Raw genomic sequence first — 22,632 nt, forward strand, 5'->3', positions numbered from 1 at the left:
TGAGGGGGATTTTCGGGAAACTAGTCCTGCAGGAGCAGCCTCTCTGCTCCTCTGGGTGCCTTGCCGAGGGTCGCACCCCTGCTTTGCCACCTGCTTGGTTTGATGGGCAGGGAGAGCTAGGGACAGCCAGGCAGCCTTCCAGAAACTGTCCTGGTGCTCATCTTTGGGGGGAACAGCCCCGGGGACCGCCATGGGTGCTCAGCCCGGCGGGGAGGTTGGAGCTGTTGGGTGTCCCTGTCCTGGGGCCGCCGGGCCGGGGCCGGGGCCGGGGCCGGGGCCGGGACAGGCCCTGCGGTTGCTGCTGCCGGTCTGAAGCGGAGGGGGGGAGATGGCTGAACCGAGGGGGGACCGGGGGGCCGGGGGCAGCGCAGAGGGGCAGTGCGGGACACGGGTGGGGTCTGCGGTCGTGCCGGGTTTCACGTGTGCGGTGGCAGCCCCTTCCCCGGGCCGCGGCCGGCCTGAAGCTGGCTCCGCGGTCTGGCGTGCCGGCACGGCGCAGCCTGGGGACCTTCAGCCTCGCACCCGGAGCCGGGGAGCAGCGTTGCGGTTCCTCTGGCTCTGGAGCGCCGATGGGTGCTGCCGAGCCGGGCTGTCCCTCGCGGGGGGCTGCTCCGCGGGTGGGCTCCGGGGGCCGCGGGGCCGGAGCCGGCTGCCGGCACGGACGGGGGCTGCCGGGCGGGAGCGGCGCGGCGGGGCGGGCGGCGGGAGGATCCCGGGGGCGGCGGGCGGAGCCGGCGGGGCCCCGCGCCCCGGCCCCGCACCTGCCCCGGCCGCGGCCACACCGACAACGGCCGGAGCCGCGGCTGGCACCAGCCCGCGCCGAGCCCGCCCGCTGCCCGCGGCGCGCCGGGGCCGAGGGGCCCTGCACCCCCTTCCTCCGCCGCCGCCGCCTCGGCTCGCCGGGACTGGGCACTTCCCCCCAGGCAGCGCGGTTTTGACGGAGGCGTAGCACAGCCCGAAGGTAAATCAGAACCCGGCGGTTCCTCGGGGGGGTGGGGGCGTGGGGGGGTGAGAGGGAGCGGGTTTCGGAGGATGGTGTCCGGCGGTCCGCTGCGCGCGGCTCTGGAGGATGCTGCTCAGGCCACGCTGCCCGATGGAGCTGCTTCCAGCAGCAGCCAGGCGCTGTCAGGCGAGTTATCTGTTGTTCGGCACCGGGTATCTGCGTGTGCAGATAGACACGGCGCTGGCATGAGGCGGCTGCTGCTGTAGCTGGGGTGGAGGAGGAGAAGCTCAGAGCTGGTACACGTTTCCTGACATACTCGGGCTGTTACTGGATCCCCGTCATTCCCGGGCTGAGTCACAGCAGCGCGTGGGGCGAGAGGCCGCAGGCTGCTTCCACTGGAGTCGGCGGGTTCGGCGTGTGAGGCTGCCTGGCTCCTTCTGCGGCCGACCTGTTTGCTGCCAGCAGACCCGTGGCTGAAGTCACGGGGGGATGCGAGTGGGCTGGCTGTGGGTTTTGGACTCCTCAGATTCTCTCAGGGGTCCTCTTCACCCCTCCTCTAGCTGGGATTACTGACGATTAAATCGGTAGCTGGAAAAGCACAGATTTGCCGTCTGATCCAGAGAGCCAGTGAGTTCATGGAAAAACTGCGTTGACATCACGAGGCTTCGGATCAGGCCCTTGCGCTATAGCAGGGGGAGGCTGGACTCCGCGTTCAGGCTCTCGGCGCCGTGGGCACATGTTTCCAGTCCATCGTCTCTTTTGGAGACCTTTGTCTTTGGTAGAAACAGATGGGTTTGCCATGCACGCATTGTTTGTCCCGTTGTGAACTAGCAGTGATCTGTCAGAGCACACTGCCAAGGTGAGAGGCTATTTTTTCAGGGGCTGTTTGACCGTGGCTAACTTAAACACCAGCTCTTTGTGCGTTTGGTTTTGTGGTTTGTGTTGTAGAACAGCTCCTTGGTGCAGAGGGCAGAGGAGCCTCTTCTTTTAAAGACCTTCGTACAGTCCCAGGATGTCAGAGCACATATCGTGGCGTTATTGGCAGAAATCTGCATTCTTTTGCATATGCATACTTCAGTTCTTATCAATGAATGTGCTTTTTTTTGTTTACCTTTTAACTGAAACACGGTGAAGAGAGGCAGCAGTGCTGCTGGAGCAGGCGCAGCAGCCCCTCGCTGCTCTCTGCAGGCGCGTGCCAGCCGGGTCTGCTCCTCGCAGTGAGCCGGGCAGGGAGCGCGGCTCAGCTCAAACCCCGCCAGCCCTTCTCGTAGGGAAAATATCATCTCTGACCCTTATGCCAGAAGCTCGTCAGTAATTTCCTTTTGTGACAAAACATCAAGTCCCAGTGCAGAGCAGGTATGGAACCTGGCTTCTGAGGAGGTGTTCGCATTCACTTCGTGTACTTGCGCTTCCTCTGAGAAATACTTTTCTAATAAAAGACCGACTGAATAAATCCAATCGTGCTTCTGTTAAGCGTTCCTTGTCTGCATTGCCTCAAATGTCCAAACCTGAGCGTATGCGTGGGACAGGCTGCCAGCAGCTTAGTTTTGTAACAGAACAAAATATGGTTATGCCTTAGGACACTTCAGTACTTCCCCTTGGTTTCTGTACTGGTTTCAGAAAGATTTGAAGGTTCTCAAAGTCAAGTGAAGTACGGTAGGGAAAGGAAGCTTGCCCTTTCCCTGAGGGCGTACCAGAGGTTGCTGCGTGACTTTGCAGCGAAGGAACAAGCCGGCTGGCACCGAGCCCCGCGGGCGCTGCGGCGGTGCTGAGGGCAGGTTGCCTGGCCCGGAGCGGAGCCTGGCAGCAGCGGCAGGGAGGCAGGAGGGGAGCTGCTGACTGCCAGGCGCTGCCCCGGCTTCGCTCTCCTGCGGAACAGGGTAAATCATCCCCCAGCAGGGAGGAGAACCGAGTCTCCTTCCTTACGCTGTTCGGTCCTTGAAGAGCCCTAGACAGTTTGCCTGTTGCAGGGGTTTGCAGACTTGAATCTGCACTTTGCATGCTCTTGGAAGAGGTTTTGCGTTCAGATGTATGTGGGAGTTTCATGCTCCAAATATAGGCAGCGTGCCGGCAGTGGGGCTGTGCAGGCAGGAAATGCCTCCCGGGGCGGTTGCTGCGGCCCTGGCTGCGTGGGCAGCTGGGGAGGGTCCTGCGGGACAGCGGGACCTCTGCCCTGCGCAGGGCTCATCTCCCCGGCCCAGCAGTGCATCAGATAACACGGGGGTCTCCTTCCATCTCCGCCAGCCTGATAACAGAGACGTTGTTCCATCCCTCTGCCCGCCAGATTTGGAAAAACGTATTGCCAGAGCCCAGGGATGAAAGCTGAGCTGGTTTTGTGGGTGTAAAAGGCTTTCAGGGGCAGCATGAGGGCTGCAAAGGCTGGGATGGCGTTGCCCTTGCCAGGACTGCTGTCCCACGCCATGCCCGTGCCAGTCGCGTGGCAGCAGTGGCACTGAGGCGAGAGGAGCCACCTGCAGTAGCAACACCCCAGCCCCTGGGTGCTGTCGGCATTGCCCGGGGTGAGCTGGGGTGGGAGCTGCGGCACGTGTGGCAGCGGGACGTCTGCATGGAATTCAGGTCTGCTCGTTTCTCAACTTCCCTTCATCCGCATGCTCTTCCAGCCCCGCTGGGAAGCGCGAAGGAGGTGTTCGGTTGGATTTAGAGCTGGAGGAAAGGCTGTGCTGGAAAGCGGCCGGAGCCTCCCTGGGGCCGGTGGCCAGGGCTGGCGTGGAGGAGCCGTTCCTTAACCTTTGTGCCGAGCTCCCGCACGCTCCGGAGAGGACCGGCAGCGCACGGCCACATTCCAGCAAGGCCGAGGGTCTCCCTCCCGGTTAATGATTGAGCCACAATAACCCTTCTTGTGCGAGCCTTTCTGAAAGTCATCTCCGGATAATTATATTAACTTTTCCAGGCTGCCAGGGCAGGGTGCAGAAATTTAAAGAGACAGGATCTTTTCCTACATTTCTAGCAAGAAATTCATTTTTAGGTGCAGGAAGCGATGGCTTGCCGGTTTTCATCGTCTCGGTTTGCTTTCTGATTAATTTGGCACGTTACTTGCACGCTTCCGCACTAGGGGCTGTCGGAGGTGCAGAGCCGTGCTGGCCTCGCGCTGCCCCGCTCCGTGCTCGTCCCTCCTCTGCCCGGTGCTCCCCCAGGGCTGACCCTGGATGCCAACCCCGAGCCCGTGGGATGTGGCTCCCGCTGGGTCCCGAGCCATCCAGCCCCCGTCTCTGGTCGCTCGGCTGTGACGCCCGCGGGTGGGTGTCTCGCCACCTTGCTGCTCTTCCCTCCGCCGCTCAGTTAATAATCGACAGGGTTCCCGCGCCACGTGGGCACGCCCGCCCAGCGCGCGGCGGCAGAGCTGTTGCCGAGCCAGTTGAGGGATCCCTTATCAGGAAAGGGCACTTGTCACCCAGTGCCATTACAGAGTGAACGTTAACGGCTGCCGCTGGGAACGGGCATTAACAAGCGCAGCAGCCGGGGGGACCTTCCCCAGGGGGCTCAGCCGTTTCGTATCCCACTGCACGGAGGCACGTTGCCAGCTTGAGCTCCTTGTGCTGTCCCACGGCCGAGCTCAGCTGTCCCTTTCTGTGGCTTCCCCAGTGTCCATCTCACAGGTCCCACTGAGATGTCCCGGTCTGTGTCACGGATTGCTGCCGCCGGTCAGGGGGAGCTCTGGGCTACCAAAACCCGCTGGCCAGGCGGGGCCAGGCTGCGGTTTGGTGTCACACCTCGTGTACGTGAGATGCAGCCGCAGGGGTGCAAGCTGATCCCTCGCGGAGTCTCTTTGAGCTGGGTCTGGCAGTCGTGTGGGGTTCGGGAGCTAAGCCATCAGGAAAACGCTCGCTGCTGCGGCTGCGATTGCTGTGCTGGGTGCAGAGGAGGCAGCGGGAGCTTGGGGGGGTCACCAGGATGGATGTGATGTCAACCTCGGGTCCCCTGACCTGTGTGTGGGGCGAGAGCAGGAGTGGGGGTGGCAGCTGGAGGCTGAGCAGCAGAGTGGGGGGACCTGCTCGGCCTCGTCCAACGCCGGCTCTGCCCCTGCCGGGCTGCCTGCCTCGGGGGGACCCAGGCGGAGGTGCGCAGTGCCACAGCCCAGGGTGCTGCAGGAGGGGACGAGCCTTCAGCGGGGTGTGCTTGTGCTCTGCCATTCCTTGCCCCCCATCTGTCCAACGTGACGAGAGTGCCCAGGCTGATGGGGTGGTCAGGGTAACTCCCAGGAAGGCAGCGCAGTCCTGGGGTGAACATCTGGATTTCCATGGACCCTGCAGCCAAGGCTTGGGCCTCCCGTTGCTTAAGTGGGAGCAGGAGCTCGGTGGCTCCTCCTGGGATGGCATGCCGTGGAACCCAAGGGGCCCGACGCACCAGAGCCCGGGTGTGCCGGGGGATTTCCTGCCCTTTAGCTGGGAGTGAAAAGCGCCTGACTGCAACGTGTGCACGGGGGCCCGCAGAGAGCCTGCGCCTCCCGGGCCGGTCACAGGCTCGCCGTGCCCCTTGGGAGCAGGCTTTGGTGCCCGTGTTCAACGCTCGCAGGGGCACAAGTGATTGACGCCACTATTTAAGGAAAGTGGCAGCGCTGGCGGGAGCGGGCGGCAACGGGAGAGGATGCTTCTGACCTGCAAGTGTGTCACTGCTCAAGGACAATTTATTTGCAAAGGTACAACGACAGGGTTTCTATTCTCCCCCCCCGCCCCCCATGAATTTTACAAGAATATTTTCGCTGCTGTCAAGGGCACAAGTTCAGTTTCTGAATGCCCTGTTGTCTGGTGCAGCACGGAGGAGTCACGCTCTCCCCCCATTCCTTCTAGGAATGGCAACAAACCGCTTCCACCGCTCCCCTTGCCGGCTGCTCCAGCCACTGTGCTGCTGCGTGTTTTGGGGGGACGAGGTCAAACCGACGGCCCCAGGGCAGGCTGCAGCTGGAAACCGGGCGTTTGTGGAGCCAGGGCAGTGAATCTGCAGGCGTGGAGGGATCCGTCCCTGAGCTGCGAGCCTCCCGCGCGACTGCGGGCTGTGCAGGGGTGAAGCGGAGGGGCTGGGGGACTTGTTCCCCGTCCTCCTGCCCCTCCTGCCTTCCCACCAGGGACCCGTGTCTGCAGATGGGGGTGGCTGGCAGCCGGCAGCTCAGCCTGGGGCTGGGGGAGGAAGCGCAGGGAGAGAAGACAAGAAAGAGCATTTAAAGAAAAAAGGAATTAAAAAAATAATTTAAAGGACTGAAGAGGATGAGGCTTTGCTGCAAGCACTGGGCTAAAGGCTGGGCTTGGGGGCAGCGGGTCAGGCTGGGGAGGGAGCTGGAGCGGTGCCTGGGGCTGCAGGCAGAGGTTTGCTCGGGGGGGCTGGCGAGGGGCGGCTGGGGGTCGATTCCCTCTGCTGCTCCCGGCGAAACTGGAAATGGCCACGGGCAGTGGCAGGCAGAGGTGTCACGAGGCTGCGGGACAGTGACGCTCAGCGGTGACTCAGAGCGCACTTGACCTCATTTCATCAGTGTCATTGGGCAAGAGCAGGACGTCTGGGCAGTCAGAGCCAGCGTTTCAGCTTCATTTTCCCGGGCAGAGAATTGCCCCATGGCTGCCGTACGCCTTCCTGAGCAAACCTCCCGGGGAGGCTGTCCGCTGGTGAGAGCCACCGGCGTGAGCCTCCCGGGCACGGGCATGGTCCTGGGAGCGATGGTGGTGTCTCAGGAGCAGCAAGAATTTAGGAAGCAGTGGTTCTCCTGCAGCTAAAAATAATGGGCTTCTGGTAAAAAAAAAAAAAAAAGGATTTGAAGGACTTAAGCGTACCTGAGATTGTACATGAGAAGACAGGTTGTCAGTACCTGCCGTGTGCCCGGGTGCCCCATCGCCCTGCACAGGTCCCCTCGTCCTCCTCCCGTTCCCCTCCAGCCCAGGAGCCTTCCCCCACCGATGGGAGACTGAGCATTGGCTTGATGAGCCATGGCAAAGCCGCTGCGGCCCTAGCAGCAGTTTATCTCCTCCTTTTTGTTTCATTCAGCATCCTTGCGCCCATCTCCAAATCGTTTTATCTTCCATTACAAGTGTTTCTGATTCTGATCTTTTGTTGCTAATTTGGAGCAGGGAAGGTTTCTTGCCGGACAGTTATATGGCCTCATTAGTTTCTGTGGTGCATAAATCTTCTCTGCCTACGACGAGCTCGGCAGCAGCTGTCTGGTAGTCGCAGAGGAAGGTACTTGTCCGTCTGGTGTTTGTCTCCCCAGGACCTCGTCCTGTCAGGAGGGTGGATGAGTGCTGTGTTGTGGCCATCCTGCAACATGGCTGGTAGTGTGACAAGCGGGCTGCAGAAATTAAGCTGAAGTCCAAGTAAATGATTTACAAGTGCTGCTGTAGGACGTTGCAGCGTTTCCTCCCCAGCTGCTCACGCCGTCTGGTGGGAGTTACTGTCCCGTGGCAGAGGCACCCCAGCGCGGCACGGAGTCCACGGCCAGCGAGGGTGCCTGCTGTTGAGATGCCGGAGCTGCTCCGCCGAGGTGCAGGCTGTGCCCTGCCAGCCGGGCAGCGCGGGTGCTGGGATGCCGGGGACGTGGGGCCAAGCGGGCAGGGATGGGGCAGCGGTGCCAGCACCCCAAATCCCCCTGGCCGCCCGCTCGGGCAGCAGTCAGGGCTCTCAGCTGACACCGTAGCTCTCCATCCCCGCAGGCTGAGGGAGGTGAAACCCCAGCTGCCGTGTTGCTGCTGGCAGCAGTGACAAGCGCACGCAGCAGTTTTGCTGTGGAGGTGGTTTAAGTTTAGAGGTGCTTTTATTGTCCCAGTGAAATGTATGCCAGGCGCAGTGCGGTGGTGGGAGTGCTCGGGGCTCCCCTGGATCGTCCGGCCGGGGCTGTGCTCCCAGCAGATGCCTCTGTGCACTTCACATTGCTGCAGACTTCAGCTGCTGGAGATGTCCACCCTCAAAACTGCCAATGTCAGCCAGACCGGACATCTGCTGGGTCTGCTGCATGATCTGCTCTTCCTTAACACCTTCCATGTGGGCATCTCCAGAAGCTTTATATACCAAAATGCTTGCTTGATCACTGGATTTCCTTGCAGAGCTTGTCTCAGCAGAGCCAGAGGAACAACCTTGCTCTCTCGGACCCTGCTTGGCCATTGCAGAAGCGTCCTTCTCCTGTAGAGCTCTCCAAAGCACTTGTTACTGCTCTCCAGGATAACCGCCAGCTCGTGCGGGCTCTGCTGCTGCAGGGGTCAGGGCTGTTCACGCTGGATACCTCAATACATGAGGCAAAAAATCACAAACTGAGCAGAAATTGTCTCTCTTCTCGGGAGGCAAGCGTGATCTCCTGCTGAACCCTTGACTTGTGCTCCGGACAGACACTCGCTTTCCAGCCAAGTGGAAGCTGACCCCGCTGCTTTCCTTTCCCACGCCCAGGGCCTGCACACACCTCTGCAGCACGATTTTTCCAGTGCTGCTGCTGTTCAAAAAAAAAAAAAAAAAAGAGCAACAAGTATTTTAGGCATTTTGCAGCAGCAGCTGAATTGTATCAAACTACTTTGTGCATCTGCGACTTAAAGCCCTGAGTATACATTTTTTAAGGGGCACGTTTAGGGAGGCGTTGCGGTCCGGTGACAAGGGAAGCGCTTTTGCGAGTGCAGGGAGCTGGGCCGTGCTCTTGGCCGTGCTCCTGACTCTGCTTCAGGAGAGGCTTTGCCTCAGCTTTCTCCTCTGTAGAAGAGAGCTAACGGAATTGCCTTCTCTGTAGGTTGTGACCTGCAAATGCACGGGGACACTCCTGAATGCTGCCACCAAGTTTTATTTGTTGGTCCTGCCCCGTTACCGTTCCTCTCCAGCAGCCCTGGCCGTGCCCGTGCCCACGGCAGTGCCCGTGCCACCGCGCCAGCGTGTTGGTCGGAGGGCTCTCCCGGGGTGCCGGCTGCTCCATCTCCGCAGCGCTGCCTCGGGTCCCCAGGAAGGGGGTGAGCTCCCCTCTCCCCGCGCTGGCCTGTTTGCTTTGGAGCCTCCTTGGCTGAGTGTTTTGAGACAGCTGCCTCTCTGTCCTGGATTGCCTGGATTTCTTCTCTTTGTTCTTTCTTTATTTTACGTGGGGATGTTGGTATGAAAACGGCGTTTGTACTTCCTAAGCCTCCCTATGTCGCGTTGCTCCCCAGCCCGCTGGAGCAGATGCAGTGCTGTGCCTGCGCAGGGCAGGAGCTGCTGGGTGTGGGGGCTGGTATTGCCGGGGGTTTGGGGGCTGGCCCGGGTCCGCCGCTTTGCCTCGCCTTTCTCATTGCTGCTGTCTGATGGCAGTTTCCACACGGGAACCCCTCCTTGCCCTCCGCGGGAAGCCGGGGAGCAGCATTTCTAGCTGCAGAATGGCACGGCGCACCTTGGGGAGCCTCGGAGGTGACCCGGGACTGACGCGCCCACGGGAGGGCTCTGGGAGAAGGGCTCGGGCTGGCGAGGCGCAGGCGCAGCCCCGCGCCGGCCCCCCCAGCTGCGTGGGGCGATGCGGGACCTTGAGTAATGCGAACAACGGTGCGAGTTCCTCCTCTGCCCGGCGCCTTTGGGAATGGAGCCTGCCTTTACCTACAGTGAAGAGGGGGTCCCAGGCTCTGAGCCCGCTTTGGCGGTCCAGTACTTTCCTTATCAGGAAGAGAGTTTGCATTTGGATTACGGGTTTTGGAGCATTTTTGCTCAAGACCCGGTGGTGGTGCAGGGACAGAGGGGCCTCTGGCAGGAGGCTGCTCTCGCATCGCCAATCTGGAGCGCAGACACTTCCAAACACCCTGAGGGCCTGAGGCATGTGGGTGACCGAGTTTGCAGCAGGGACTGAAGGGGTTAAAGCTGCTTTGCAGTGTGATTTAAAAAAAAAAGCCATTTCCTTCACGTCCAGAGACAGTTTATTTTCTGGGCATTCTTCGGGACTCAGGGAGGTGCCTTTTCTTTAAGGCATTTCCTGTAAGCAAGTTTATATTTGGACTGGGGAGGGTGGGGAGGGGAGGTGGGTGCTGGGGAGGGGTCCGGTGGCCCGAGCCGAGTGACCTCAGCTTTTGGCTCCTTGTCCTGAATTGTTCGAGGTGGCAGCTGCGGGAGCAGTGGCGGCAGGACCGGCTGTCGGAGCGGGGCGAGGAGCGGGGTCCCGCGCGTCCCGGCCCCCGGCAGCGCTGCCGTCCGCGGTGGGGCTGAGCCAGCGTGCGTGGGGCATCAGGGACCCGAAACACCCGTTTGCACAGATGGGTCAGAGCAGATAGGTCGGCGTGAAGCTGTCGGTGCAGCAGCCAGCCCTGATTTATGTTAAAGCCTCAGTGTTTAAAAATAGGAACAAAATTCCATTACCAAGCCCTGCCTTTGCAATCCCCCCTCTCCTTGTTCTTGTGGCTGGTTTGCCCCCTCGGCACGTTTCGGAGCCGGGGGCCAGCGCCCGGCACGGGGGGGGGGCCGTGCAGCGCAGGTGGCTGAGCGGATGCACTGTGTTCCTCTGTAAAATGGATTTACCGTGCAGGGGGATTATCTGCTCCGAGCTGTCCTCGTGGGTGCCGTGCCCTGCCCTGCCCTGCCGTGCCACGCTGGCCGCTGTGGCCGGGCTGAACCATGGGGTGATCTGGCCAGCACAGGCTGGCTGCTCCCCTCCGCTTGCGGGGTGATGGAGGGTGAGGGCTGTTTATTCCTTCGTCTGCAAAAACCATCAGAGAGGAACCGTGTGCTCTGGAAAATGAAACTGCCCCTCGCCGGGGAGCGTGGTTTGGGGTAAGGATTGGATTCGGCCTCGCTGCCCGGGCAGTGGCTCTGGTGGGAATTCACGTTGTGCTGGGTCAGAGAGCAGCTGCCTTGGGCTTGGAGCTGAGGAGCTGTTGGGTTTGTCTTCCCTCTCGTTGCTTCTCCCTGCTAAGTAGTGACCTGCTAAGACACTGTTAAGTCCTTCTCTAATGTTTGTAGGGTTTTTAGGTTAGCATTAGGAATTTATGGCGCAGGCAGGTTTGTCTTCACTGTAATTCAGCACTGCTAACACCAGAAAATAGCTGTCTGTCTTTGCCCAAGAAGTGGTGAATGCCAAGAAAAGGTGACCTGTCATCCCCTTCCACCCTTTAAGACCACCCCTTCCATCACCTTTAAGATGATGAAGATAAGTGCTGCTGGATGCCAAATTCTGACCTCTGTCTAATTCTATTCCCTCCCCCAAGATGGCTTTGATTGCCATTAAAAACAGTCAAGCAAATGTGGTAATATGTAAGATCATCAGAATTTACTGTGCTCTTGATATCTGTAGTGCGGAGTTAACTCTTTTCCCGTTGATACTTGATCAGACCTTAGTTCTTGTGCAAGGTCCTCGGAGCCTGCAGCCAGAGCCCCGCTGCCCCCGGCTGAGACGCAGCAAGCCGGGCTCACCTCCGAGGCAGCGCCGTGGTTCAAGCAATTCTCCCATTGTTCCCCATGCCAAGTTTCTTCTCCCCCATTTTGTTTTCTTTTTATTACTGTGATTTCCTAACATCGGAAGAGGCGAGTTATGAAACTGGAGTTATCCAAACACGTCTTGTTTGAAGATAGCGTTTCATCCAGCAGATGCAGCTTCCTGCTCTGTAAATGGTTTTCATTGTTTCGCGTTGGCTCCTGGCCCCGTCTCTGCCGGGGCCACTGGTAGCGTCGCTCAGCTCTGGCAACCCGAGGAGTGGTGGTCCCAGCTACGAAATGCTCCTGGCCATGAGGTGACGTGAAAAGGCTGAACTGGGAACACTGGTTTTCTGTAGATATCCTCCAAAAATCCTTGGGAGGCTCACTGGAGGCTGCCTCCTTGCAGGGGTTACAAGGCAGCGTGCCTGCTGTGAGGCTGCTGCTGGGGTGCCGGCGCAGTTGGCCGCTGCTCCAGCAAGGGATGCTCAGATTTTCCAGTATGTGTCCACTCTTCCAACAAAACTCTGTCTGGAGGGGCCAGTTGGTGCCACTTCTGCTTGAACACACCCCAAGCCGAAATGCTCCACATATCCACCTTGCTGATGTTTGCTCGTGGGAGCCCGTATGTTTGAACGGGATTCAGACCGTGGGGCCCGTGACCAGGTGCCCGCTGTTGAAATGGAGACGAGGCACAGCACAGAGAGCGGTTACAAAATACGGCACTGGTATCAGCACCGCGCTGCAAACGGGGATCATCTTGTGCTGGCCATGTACAACGATAGCCGCTGGTCTCATGGCTGACATCCAGATTGCAAAAGAGGAAGGAACCAGGGGAAGAGAGGGTAAATAAAACAAGGTGGTGCTGGTCAGTGTGATGAGGATTATTCCCAGCACAAAAGAAGCTGCATAATTTTAAAATCTTCTGTAGGTACTCCAGAGAGAGAGGGTTTGGAGGCACACCCTCGGGTGCCTGCCGGCGGGTGCTGCCGAGGGACAGTCCGTGTGCTGGATGGAGAGCCTGGCCTGGGCTCCCGTCGGCAGCCGTGGGCGTTCCTTGCGCTGGTGCAGGCTATTTCTGCCAAACGTGACATGGAAAGCGTCGGAAAGGGTTGAATTGGTTTTGTTTAAGGATGCTTTGTTATCACTGGGAATCGGAGACCTGACGTTGTGTTTGCCGGAAAGCCACCGAGCCCTGCCTCCGAGTTACCTGCCGTAAAGGAGCGGGAGGAAGAAGAGCCTTCAGAAGCGCGTGCTGCACCGTGTTTGCTCAGCACGTCCCGATCATGCAGCAGAACGGCTTCGTCTGGGGCAGCGTGAGTAATGCCAAAAGCCCTGCTTCAGAGTCACAAGGATTCGGCTTTGGCTGTGTTTGTGCCCTGGCCTCCTTTCCCCTTGGGTTTTGCATCTGTTAAGTTTCTCTGGCTAAAAAACCTGCAGACTGCTCTCAGTCAGATTTGTAGCCATGCCAGCTACAAAGAGACACCAAAGCTGCCTCTCTTCGGTAACTGGAAAAATGCCAGCTGACTGTTAGCTCTGGTTTTAAACATTTGATCCAGAAAGCAAAAAAGTGTGAATTAATTTCCCATAGGATGGTTAAACGCGACTGAAGAAAATAGTGAGCTGCTTCTTGAATAGCTGCTACAAATATGACAAATGTGTTTATTGGTGAAACAGCAGGCTGGTCTTACTTCTCGCACGGCCTGCTGAGGCGGGTGGTGGGTGGAATCTGGGTTTTGATGCTGAAAAGCTGGAAATTCCACTTTGCAGCCCAGATGTGGGTGCTGCGGGAGGGCGGGCAGCCTTGTCCCCTCCTCCCTGCTGGTACGGCCACGATGTGTGCTGTCCTCCAAGACCCCCGTCACGAAAACAAACTGCACTGTTGGGTTTGTTAAGTCTCTAAAGTACTCTCTTAGTTCTGCTTTTCAGAGATGTGAGACGTGGTCCCCAGAGCGAGGACTCCTGCCGTGAGAGGCGTGTGCCTTCTCATCCTTCTCGGTTTAGACTCCCTGGTTGTGGGGTGGCACGGTGCTGTGCGTGCCGGGCGGCTGGGGTCTCTCCCCACACCGTCTGGTTTCTCCGCGGGCTGCCGGGGCCGTGGGAGCTCCGCGCCGCAGAGCCCCGGGAGAGCTTTTGGGGAAGAAGAGCTGCAGGTCCTGGCCTGGTGCTCCGCCCTGGCTGGCTGCTCTTGGCCACCGGTGGGAGTGAATCCTGGTCTGCGTGGTCCTCTGCTCTTCTGCTGCTCTCCTCTGGGTGCCTCACCACCATGAGTGAGGCGGAGATGAAGCTGGGTAGTTACTGGGGGGTCCTCTTGCAGCCGAAGGGCTTGGGCGAGGATGTCTTCGTGCCTGGTGGAAAGCACACGCCTGCTCTGGCATGCAAGTTGAAAGAGGTGGGTGAGGTGCCCACATCATTCCCAGTCCTGCCCTCTCTGGTTGGTCCCCAGGCACTGGGAGAGGTCCCTGTGGTGGTGGCAGGACATGTAGCATGGGATTGAAGAAGTGGTCAAGAAAGAGGAAAGTCAGAGCTTGTGGTAAGCTGAAGCTTTTGTGCCTCGCGCTCTGTTCCCTGGGCACACGGGTGCTGCTAGCCGTGACCTCGGACTTGCAAGGAAGCGGTACGTAGCCGGCAGCTCGAGCAGGCTGCGAGTGGCTGAAGGATTCTGGGCAGCAGGGAGGTGGAGGCAGGCTGGGACTCGGCTGAAGGCAAATTTTCGGTGGATTGCCTTTCTCTGTCGGTAGAGCCTGTTCTGAGAGGAGCTGGGTGTGCCCCAGACCTCTTCCTCCAGCGCGGGGCTGCGCAGGAAGCCACGGTGGGGGTCACGCTGTCCCCAGGGCTGGGGCACAGCCGTCCTCCTGCTGCTGCAGCCCACGCTGACGATGCCCGCCTCTCCTGCTCTTGTTCTCCACAGCTTTCCCACCTGCTTGAGAAGCAGTGATTTTTTTTATTTTTTTTTTTTTTTCATGAATGGAGCGTGTTTTTGTGAATGTTCTGTGCGGGATATGAAGCTGCAGATGTTTGCTCATTAATTAAGTTCTGCAAAACTGCTGCCGGAAGCAGCGCCAAGCGCTTGGCAGAGCTCTGTGGTTTGACGTTTTTCCTTCCTGCCCCCTTCTCGGCTAAGCAAACCCTGAGTGAGCCCTTCACTCTGCGACGGCAGCCCCTACCTCTGCCCCTTCTTCCCTCCTCTGTCCGAGCTGTGCTTTGGGTGGCACCTCTTGTTTTGAGCTGGTGGACGGAGGTCCCCCAGGCAGGGTCCTGTGAAAGGAGTCCGTGTCTTGCGTCGCTATTTCTTTGGCCACAGCCGTTGGAGAAGGGAGAGGATAATGAGGTCAGAAGTCTCAATGATTAGTACTTGATAAAGTTCACTGACATTTTATCTTTTGTCTCCATAGAGAGGAGGAAAACATGGTGAATTAAGAACGTCAGTGCCTGGCTCTGGGCCGGGGTGGGGTCCTGCCTCATGGGACCTTTGAAGCCTCTGAGATCCCAGTCTCCTTATTGCAAATGTGCGCAGAGACCTCGGGTGTCCTTGGGCTTCTCTCTGGCTGTGCTGGCAGAGCTGGTCGCCTGCCCAGCTGCTTCACCTGGACAAGATACCTGCTGTCTGGTGGTACGTGCCGCCCCTTGAACAGGAGCTGTGCTTGTAAACGGCTCCTGGCAGCATGGAGATAGCACCGATAAATATAACTCCATGTTGCGTAAGTCTGTGTTTTGCGGATTATTGAGGCACTCTTGTTTCTTGGCCAGGCTCCTAAGCCCATCGGGGTATCGAATGATGCGCTAGCGGCTTGGACAGTGCCTTCCCCGTTTTCTAACGCGAGCTGCTCCCCTTCGCCCATCTCCAGCTTTGCCTGGCGGGCAGAGCTGTGCCGGCCATATGCAGGGCTGTGCCGGCCGCGGGCAGGAGGAACCACGGGCAGGAGGAACCGCGGGCTGCCAGCGAGCTCCTGCCTGCACGGCCGCTGCAGCCGCTCCCCTGCCCGGCTGGGGCGGTGGGCCGGTGCCACGGACCTGCCGCGGTGCAGAGCTGCCGGGCGGCTGGTGGGGGATGTCCTGCCTGCCGCGGGGCAGCTGCGAACGCCTCCTGGTTACTGCCTTGTTATCTCTCTGGCCCGGCCGGCTGGCACATGTCATTTATCCAGCAACGGCTCTTTGTTCAGAGGGGAAAACAGTAACGGCAGGCAGGGCTTGGAAAGAAGGAGAACAAATAAGGGAACAGCTTGACCTGTCTGATGATGCTGGTGGAGTAAATCAGCAGTTGAGGTTGTGCCAGAGGGCAGGAGACCGTGCGCTGGTCCTGCCCTCTTGCTTTGGGATGGCATCCTCTGACAGGGTGGGAGCAACCTGGAGCAACCCCACCTTTCAGCAGGGCTGTTTTGATGGACAGCCTGAACCAGTGTTTGGTACGCATTAGACCTTCCTCAGGGCAAAAAACGCGAGAGGGGGAAAGTTGTAGGCTGTGTGGAGGAAAAGGAGAGGACAGAAAGGGGTTCTGCTCAGCTCCAGCCCCCTCGGCCTCGGCGGGCGCAGGAGGGAGGAATGGCGCGCGCTGCTTCCCAGGGGCGCAGGCAGGGACCGCTGCGGCAGCCCCGTCCACCCGCGCCGAGCCGTCCTGCGCATCCCTCTTCTGTGCCGGCCCGCAGGTCCCGGCGTGGGGATGGGCACAGGTGAGTTTTGCAGTGGAAGTGGGATGAGATGCCGTATCCCACACCTCTCTCTGGGAACGCTCTGGGAAGGTGGGGAGAGCAAAGCTCAGCTCCTCCGGTCCAGCTTGGTGATCTTAGCCAGGAGGCACCTCGCGACCCTCCGCAGCTCTGCGGGCGGGTTGCTGGCAGGGAGGAACGAAACGCTCAGTGAGCAGCCGGCAGGCAAGAGCAGCGAGTCCTCCGGCGCAGCGGTCACGGGTCGGTACCGCCGTGTGCATGTGTGCGTCTGCGTGCGAGCCTGCGTGCCGGGCAGGCAGCGGGAGCGTGCACGGGGACGGGTGCACGGACGTAGCTCGCTCAGCTGAGCATCAGGCGAGCAGCCGTGCATCCAGGCACTGCAACTTGCATTTTTTCAGACAAAAGCAAGGTACAGGCTCTCTCCGATGGGGCTGCATAGCAAGTGGCCGCGGTGGCTGGTGCTGCTCACCTCCTGAAGATGCCAAGGCTGACCAGGACCGCTGGCGTGCCGGGCCGGCCCTCCACAGAGGGACGGGAACAGAGGCTTTCACAGCCTGCCATTTGAAAGCAGCTCAGCACTTGATTTTCTGACCACTTGTGAACGCCGAGTGTTAATTAAGGGCTTTGAGTCCCTTCAGAAAACACACATGTGTGAGTCAAAAATTAGCGACTCATAAAAATAGACACAGATGAGCTTTAGAAGGATGTGAGCTGATTGATTTACCACAAATGACGTTAGCCTGCAGCTCTAAGGTTGAAGTTTTCTGAGGCAAAGGTTTCCACAGAAACGTCAACGGGAGAATTGCCGCACGCTAGTGAGACTGAGAAGGAGCGCTCGCTTGAGAAGATATAAACATTTTAAAGCATTGTTCTGGAAGATGCAAAGATGACTGCTGGGGAAGTTTACACGTGTAAAATCCTGCCGTGCAAAGCACCTACGTATAGGACTGAGGTGGCCCTGGGGGGCTCTGGGGGTGGGCAGCCCCTCTGAGTGCAGGGAGGGGGACAATGCTGCCGAGGCCCCTCACCCTGCAACGTGCGGTCGCAGGGGCTTCGAGCCCCGCGGAGGGCTCTTCCTGGCTGGTTTTCTGCAAGCCAAGGAGACGTGAGCGAGCACCGTGACAGCCTTTGCTTTGGGCTTCCTGCCCCAAAACGATGGGGAGAGCGGGGCTTCCCCACTGCGTGGCCACTGCGGCAGAGGTTTTGTTGGAGAGTTTCCTCCACGTGTGATCGCAGGTGGATATTCCGGTATGACTGTCGTTAGTAAAATTTTCCTAGTATAACCCCTAGAAAGCATCAGACGTGGGCTGGAGCCTTCATCAGCCCTGTGCATAAGCCCGTCGTCAGGAGGGGAATTTGTCTCCCGTTAGCAGCAGACTCCTCCTCGCTGTGTCCGGCTGCGAGCACAAGCGAGACCGTTGTGCTGTCGGGGCGATACTCAGCCGGGCAAGAAAACCCCAAGTAGGTCTTGCTGTGACAAATCTTCTTTTACTTACACAGGGGCTTTCACATGGAAGGGAAGTTGGAAGAAACATGCCCATTCCTGCCAAAAGGCGCTGCTTTGCCAGTAACTGGCCTCTGTTTTCTAACGCTGCTATTGCAAAGGGTTGGTGTGTTGAATTAGGGCTTCCTGCTGTCTTCTGACCCATGGGCTTCTCCTTGCCCTGACCCTGGGGAGGTCTTCCTCTGCTTCTGACCTTGCCGTCTGCAGCCACAGCACCGACTCCGATGCGTTTGGCGTCATAACTTCCCTTGAGCTGGAATAGCTGTGTAAGGGGGTGTGAGCTCATGTGCCTGTAAATCCCTTGGAAGGCCGGGAAGTACTTGGATAATTAACAAAACTGAAGAAGAGAGTAATTTTAACCATCTCTGAGAAGCGTTTCCTATTGCCTACACCAAAGGTCTGGGATTCAGGACTATCCTTCAGCTACAGACCAGTCCAGTTCCCTCCGTGCATCCTCGGATCCTCCCTCTGCCGTAATGTGAACAGGCTCTTGCCGTGTCCCACGAGGCTTTGTTTGCTTCAGCTCCTCAGAAAATCCCGTTTTAGGCTGTTTCGGGGTTGTGGGTAGGCACGTCTGTGGAAAGGGGCGCAGGGCTGGCCGGCATCTCTGGCGGGAGACAGACGGATGGGCCCACGCCAGGTAAGCCGAGTTTGCCGTTCCCATGGTTTGTCTTCCATTGGGATTCAGCATCTTGACTGTCAGGCCAGCGTATGTGTCTATAACATCGCTTGAGGCCAGCTTTTGTATCCTGTTTTGTAATATTCCTTGACATTCCCCACATTCCTGGCAAGGAGACTTCTGTATTTTTTTGAAATGTTCCTTTGTCTCTTTGCAAAACTGTGACATCCTTTAAAACTACTTTTCAGAAAGTCCGTTGGCCTGCTCTCTCCAGCAGCTCCTGTTAGCTTCATAAAGAAAAGGAAGCCTTGAGCTTCAACTCCAGCCCCAACACCGTCTCCTTCCAGTGGAGAGAGAGTCCTGGACTCCTGTTTGGCGCAGGTGACCCCCATGAACCTCAGGTCCGTGCTACCTGGTTCCACCCTTGTCCTAAGGTTTCACTCTGACCTCCACGTTTTTGTGATGATTACGGGCTCGTTAGCTGCGCTTTCGTCGCTGCTGCAGCCTGTCTGGACAGCGCGGTCTGGAGGGTCCTGGGCTTGGAGGAGAGCTTTGGAGAAGGCAGAAGCCACCACAGTGGTCCTCGGGTTGGTGTCTTGCCTCTAGTGCTGGCCTCTTCTGTCTTACCTACCAGGGTGTAAGGAAGCAAGCTGAGAGGTGGGTGGGATGTTTTGCAGTGCTGTATCCCTTGCTAGGGGACGGGAGACATATCGTGTTTCCCACCGGGAATCAGAAACAAGGCGAGGAAGGACTAACCTGGTGTTGAAGCTCACGGTGTGACCTAGTGGAGGGTTTGACTTGAATCGGTACAGCTTGTTATCAGCTGCATCAGGATATGTCTGGTAAACACGTCAGCCCTCCTTCGGCCACCCTACAGCCCGGCTTCAGAGAGACCAGGAGAAGACCAACTGGAGAAGGAGAAGCATGAGCTAACAAGCCATCCCGCAGGTCCCCGTGCCAGGTATTCTCCCGGCGCTGGGGCCCCCTTCCCTCGCTTCTCCGGGCAGCAGCTCCCCAGGACGCGCAGGGAGCCCCGTGGATGGGCTCTGCCAGCTCCCCCTTTCTCCCACGGGTGAAGGGGACAGTGGCACTGGGACCTTCTCTGTGCCCAGAAGGAGCTGTTGGCTCAGGGACCCTCTCAGCCTCCTCTCCTGGGCAGCGTTTCAGTTTGTTCCGGACGAGGGGACGCCTGGCTGCCTCTCCCATCGCTCTGGAGCCAGCAAAGGCTCTCTCCTCCCTTCTCTCCCACCTCCAGATGTTGGCTGACTGGAGACCCGGGAGGCAGCTGCTGCTCTTTTGCTGCAGCTGGAAATTATGGTCTGGTTTCCTTCTGTGGCGCCGCGGTAGCATTAATGACAGGAAGGTCCGGCCAGGGATAGTGGTGGAAGAGGCTCTTCCTGAGGAGAACTGGACCAAAATCCCCTCGGCGAGGGGGAGGGCGTTGCAGCGGCAGGATGTGTGCGTGGCACCCGAGGGTGCCTCCCCGCACACCTCGCCCCGGCTGGGACCCGGTCCCACTGCTCGCGTGAGTGTGGGTGGCACGTGTCCCTGCGGAGAGCCAACCTCGGTCAGTGCTCGGTCAGCATCACCAGCGTGCACCTGCAGCATCGGCTGGGTTCGGTGTCTTTGCTGTCACGTGTGCACAGAAAGGCCTTTTTCATGCTTAAATATGGTTATCGTTTGTTATCTGTGGGCTAAGTCCACTGCTGGCTTGTTTTTAGCGATGCTCTCTTTGCAAGGGAAGTGCTTGCTTTCAGCCCCAAGAGGATCAAGGCCTCTCAGTTCAGGGATTTCATTAACCTGCTCGGTCAAAATAGCTTTGTGGGATCCCTGAGCAGCTTTGGTGGAGTGCGTGCTGTGAGCTGGACCGGGCAGCGGCCAAGGCACCCTCTGTTGAAGCACGCCGAAGGGCAGCAGCACGGCTGTCTCCGAGGGCTGGTACTTCCCTGCATCGCTGGGACGTGAGATCACGTTTGGAAGCAGCTTTGGACTCCTCCCGTGTTGGTGGAAATTTTGCACGTGGTCGCTGGTAACTTGGATGGCCACTGAGACACCTCCCCATCTGCAAGGCTGTTGTCAGCTGGACGCCCTTGCTGTCACGTGCGCGGGTGTTTTCATCCCGCTCCTGTCCAAGGTTTGCTCACAGATGTATTTACCAGCCCGCTCCTCTCAACTGTCCCCTCCTGCACTAGGATCTCCCCTGCCAGGTCCTGCTCAACCGAGGGGATCTCACAGCTCATTCTGTAAACTATTTTTGCCAAAAGCACCGACTCGGGGAAGTGCAGTTGCAGAGAATGTGCTTTTCATTACGGAGCCTAACCCATGTCAACCAGAGCTTCTCACTTGGACCATGCTGTTTCCCTCAGCTTCAGTCTGCCTGAAAAGGTTGGGTGGGTCCTGCCTGCGCAGAGGGAAGGAGCATTCCCGGAGCAAGGCGAAGCACCGATGGCGTGAGCACAGACCATGAATCTGTAGGCAGTTAGGCAATTAAGTCTGGGTAACTTGGATAGCAGGTGCCCTTGGTCTTGTCCCTGAACCACCTTTTTCCAAAGCTTTTAGTCCTCTTTGGTATCTTGAGGTATGACGGATCAGTCTTTGCTTTCCGTTTTCCCAGCCCTCCCATCTCCGGCGCACGGGAAAGGCTGCCTTCCCAGGCGCTGCCCTGCCTGGCTGTTTGCAAACAGCCGACCAAGAGAAGCCCCTCGGCTGAGGTTCCAGGTCAGTAGGGTGACCAGCCCACGTCCGTTGGGATGAGAAAGGGGGTTTTGGTGGTGTCCATCGCCCTCCTCCCTCCCGGCTTCCTGCAGGGCCGTGCCGTGCGCTCCCGGTCGCTCCCGCTTCCAGAGCCTGGTGCCAGCAAAAGGCAGCCCTGCGGGAAGTTTCACACTTGAGCATCTCAGTATCTAACTTTCCCAGTTGCAATTGAAAGCTGCAGCCCACCTGGCTGCAACGGGCATCCCGTGCCCGGCCGGCCACGGCCAGGACAGGCCACCTCGGTGTCCCTGCTCGGGGACGGCAACGCCCCGGGCCGCGGGAGCGGCTGCTCTGGGGGAAGTGAGCCTGTCCGCCGCTCGGCAGGGCTTACGGAGAGCTGGAAACGGTTAAGCAGCGTGCCTGCGTGCATGTGCGCTCTCGCTCCGGCTTCCTCGCGCGCTCCCCGCCTGCTCCCACCCCCGCTGGCTGAACAGTTCAGCCCTTTGCGCGGCCGGGGATGTCCTGTTTGCTTCTAACGAGAAATTAGATGGCTGGGTCAATGAGGGCAGATTTTATTAGCTCGGTACAGTCGGCCTGCATGGAAAAATCGGAGATCTCCAGCTGAGTGCCTGCGGGAAGGTCTTTGGCCAGGAGTCCTCTGGCCTCCCGTGGATGGGGCTGGGGTGGCTGAGGTGGGCGATCAAGGAGGCCAGTGGTCATGCTGATATTTTTTTCTGCGTTTAATCCACGGTTTCCGATGAACAAAGCCAGGATTAACAGCTTCTGCCACGGTGAGTCTGCTTGTGTCCCAGCTTTGTATTTGTATTAGGAGGTTTCAGCCAGCAAACACGCTTTCAGGGGGAGATGGGAAAGTCTGTAAAATGACCTTTTTTCTTGTCAGAGATTTCTTGAGAACAGTGTTTCCTTTGCAGCGAGTCAGTTTGCTTTGGCTTTTATGCAGCAGGCTGAGGGAAGGGTTAGGAGGTGTAATTTCTTTTGCTGTTAAGCTTTTGTTTTCTTTCTTTTCTTGAAAAACAGACCAGATTTTCCTTTACCTTTTTTTTTTTACCCCCCTCGAGATGATTGTCTGCCCTGGCGGGAGCGTGCCCCTTGGAGAGGGGCTGCGGTGAGGTGCGTTGTGAGCCCTGCACCCCTGACGGCACTAGCACGGAGGGTGCGGCTGCGCATGGTGGGAAGGAGAGGGGAAATGGATGCGAGAAAGTACAGGCTGGTTTCAGTTGCACTGCGTGTGGCTTTCCTTTCAACCCCTCTGCTCCCCGCTTAAGATGCAGTAGGCGTAACAGATCTGCAGCCTTTTTAATATTTGGGCTTATTTCTCACAGGGTCGGCCAGGCTGGTGAAAGCGCGGTGGCTGTGCGGCATGCCAGCTCCTCCTAACCTTCAGTTGTTTCCTGAGCCCAAGCCAAAATGCCTTTCCGTGAGCCTGACCCCCGCCTCCTGCCAGGCAGCGAGAGTGGCCGGGGCGGCAGCCGGCGTTGGCCGGGAGCCTCGGGAGCGCGGCAGTGCCGGTGCCAGCCGTGCCACGGGATGTGGCATCGCCTGCCGACGCTGATTTACTTAAAAGCAGTTTTAAGCGAGGGCAAAGGAGGGGAGGGGGAGGGCTTCAGGGCTGCAGGGTGGGGAGGGAAATGCCCCCCCGGAGCCGCCGGCAGCTGCGCTGTGAGCAATGCCCGAGCCGTGCTGGTGGGTGCCGGGCACAGCAAAAGGGGCTGTGGCTTCCTGCTGAGCCCTCCACGCTCCAGATGGGAAGAGATCCCGCGGGCAGGGTGAAAGTCCTGCCCCAGCGTACGCAGGCCTGCGTTCACATGAGAAACGTTCCTTGGCTGCTTTTTGACACTTCGTTTTTGGT

The 22,632-nt window shown here is 58.7% G+C and overlaps 1 protein-coding gene across 5 annotated transcripts in view; it reads left to right on the top strand.

Moving 5' to 3' along the window:
* The window catches only part of STARD8 (StAR related lipid transfer domain containing 8), a 68,022-nt gene that overhangs the window by 19,651 nt on the left and 25,739 nt on the right, over positions 1-22,632 (top strand). Inside the window, exon 1 of one of the 5 annotated variants that reach the window (XM_072877096.1) lies at positions 763-961. The exons of the other annotated variants lie outside the window; for them this stretch is intronic. The gene's annotated coding sequence lies outside the window, so the exon portion shown is untranslated. Of the gene's footprint in view, positions 1-762; positions 962-22,632 lie in introns of those variants that run through there. 5 annotated transcript variants of the gene reach the window in all.

Source organism: Ciconia boyciana, chromosome 12, assembly GCF_034638445.1.
Source record: "Ciconia boyciana chromosome 12, ASM3463844v1, whole genome shotgun sequence".
Classification (NCBI taxonomy): Eukaryota; Metazoa; Chordata; class Aves; order Ciconiiformes; family Ciconiidae; genus Ciconia; species Ciconia boyciana.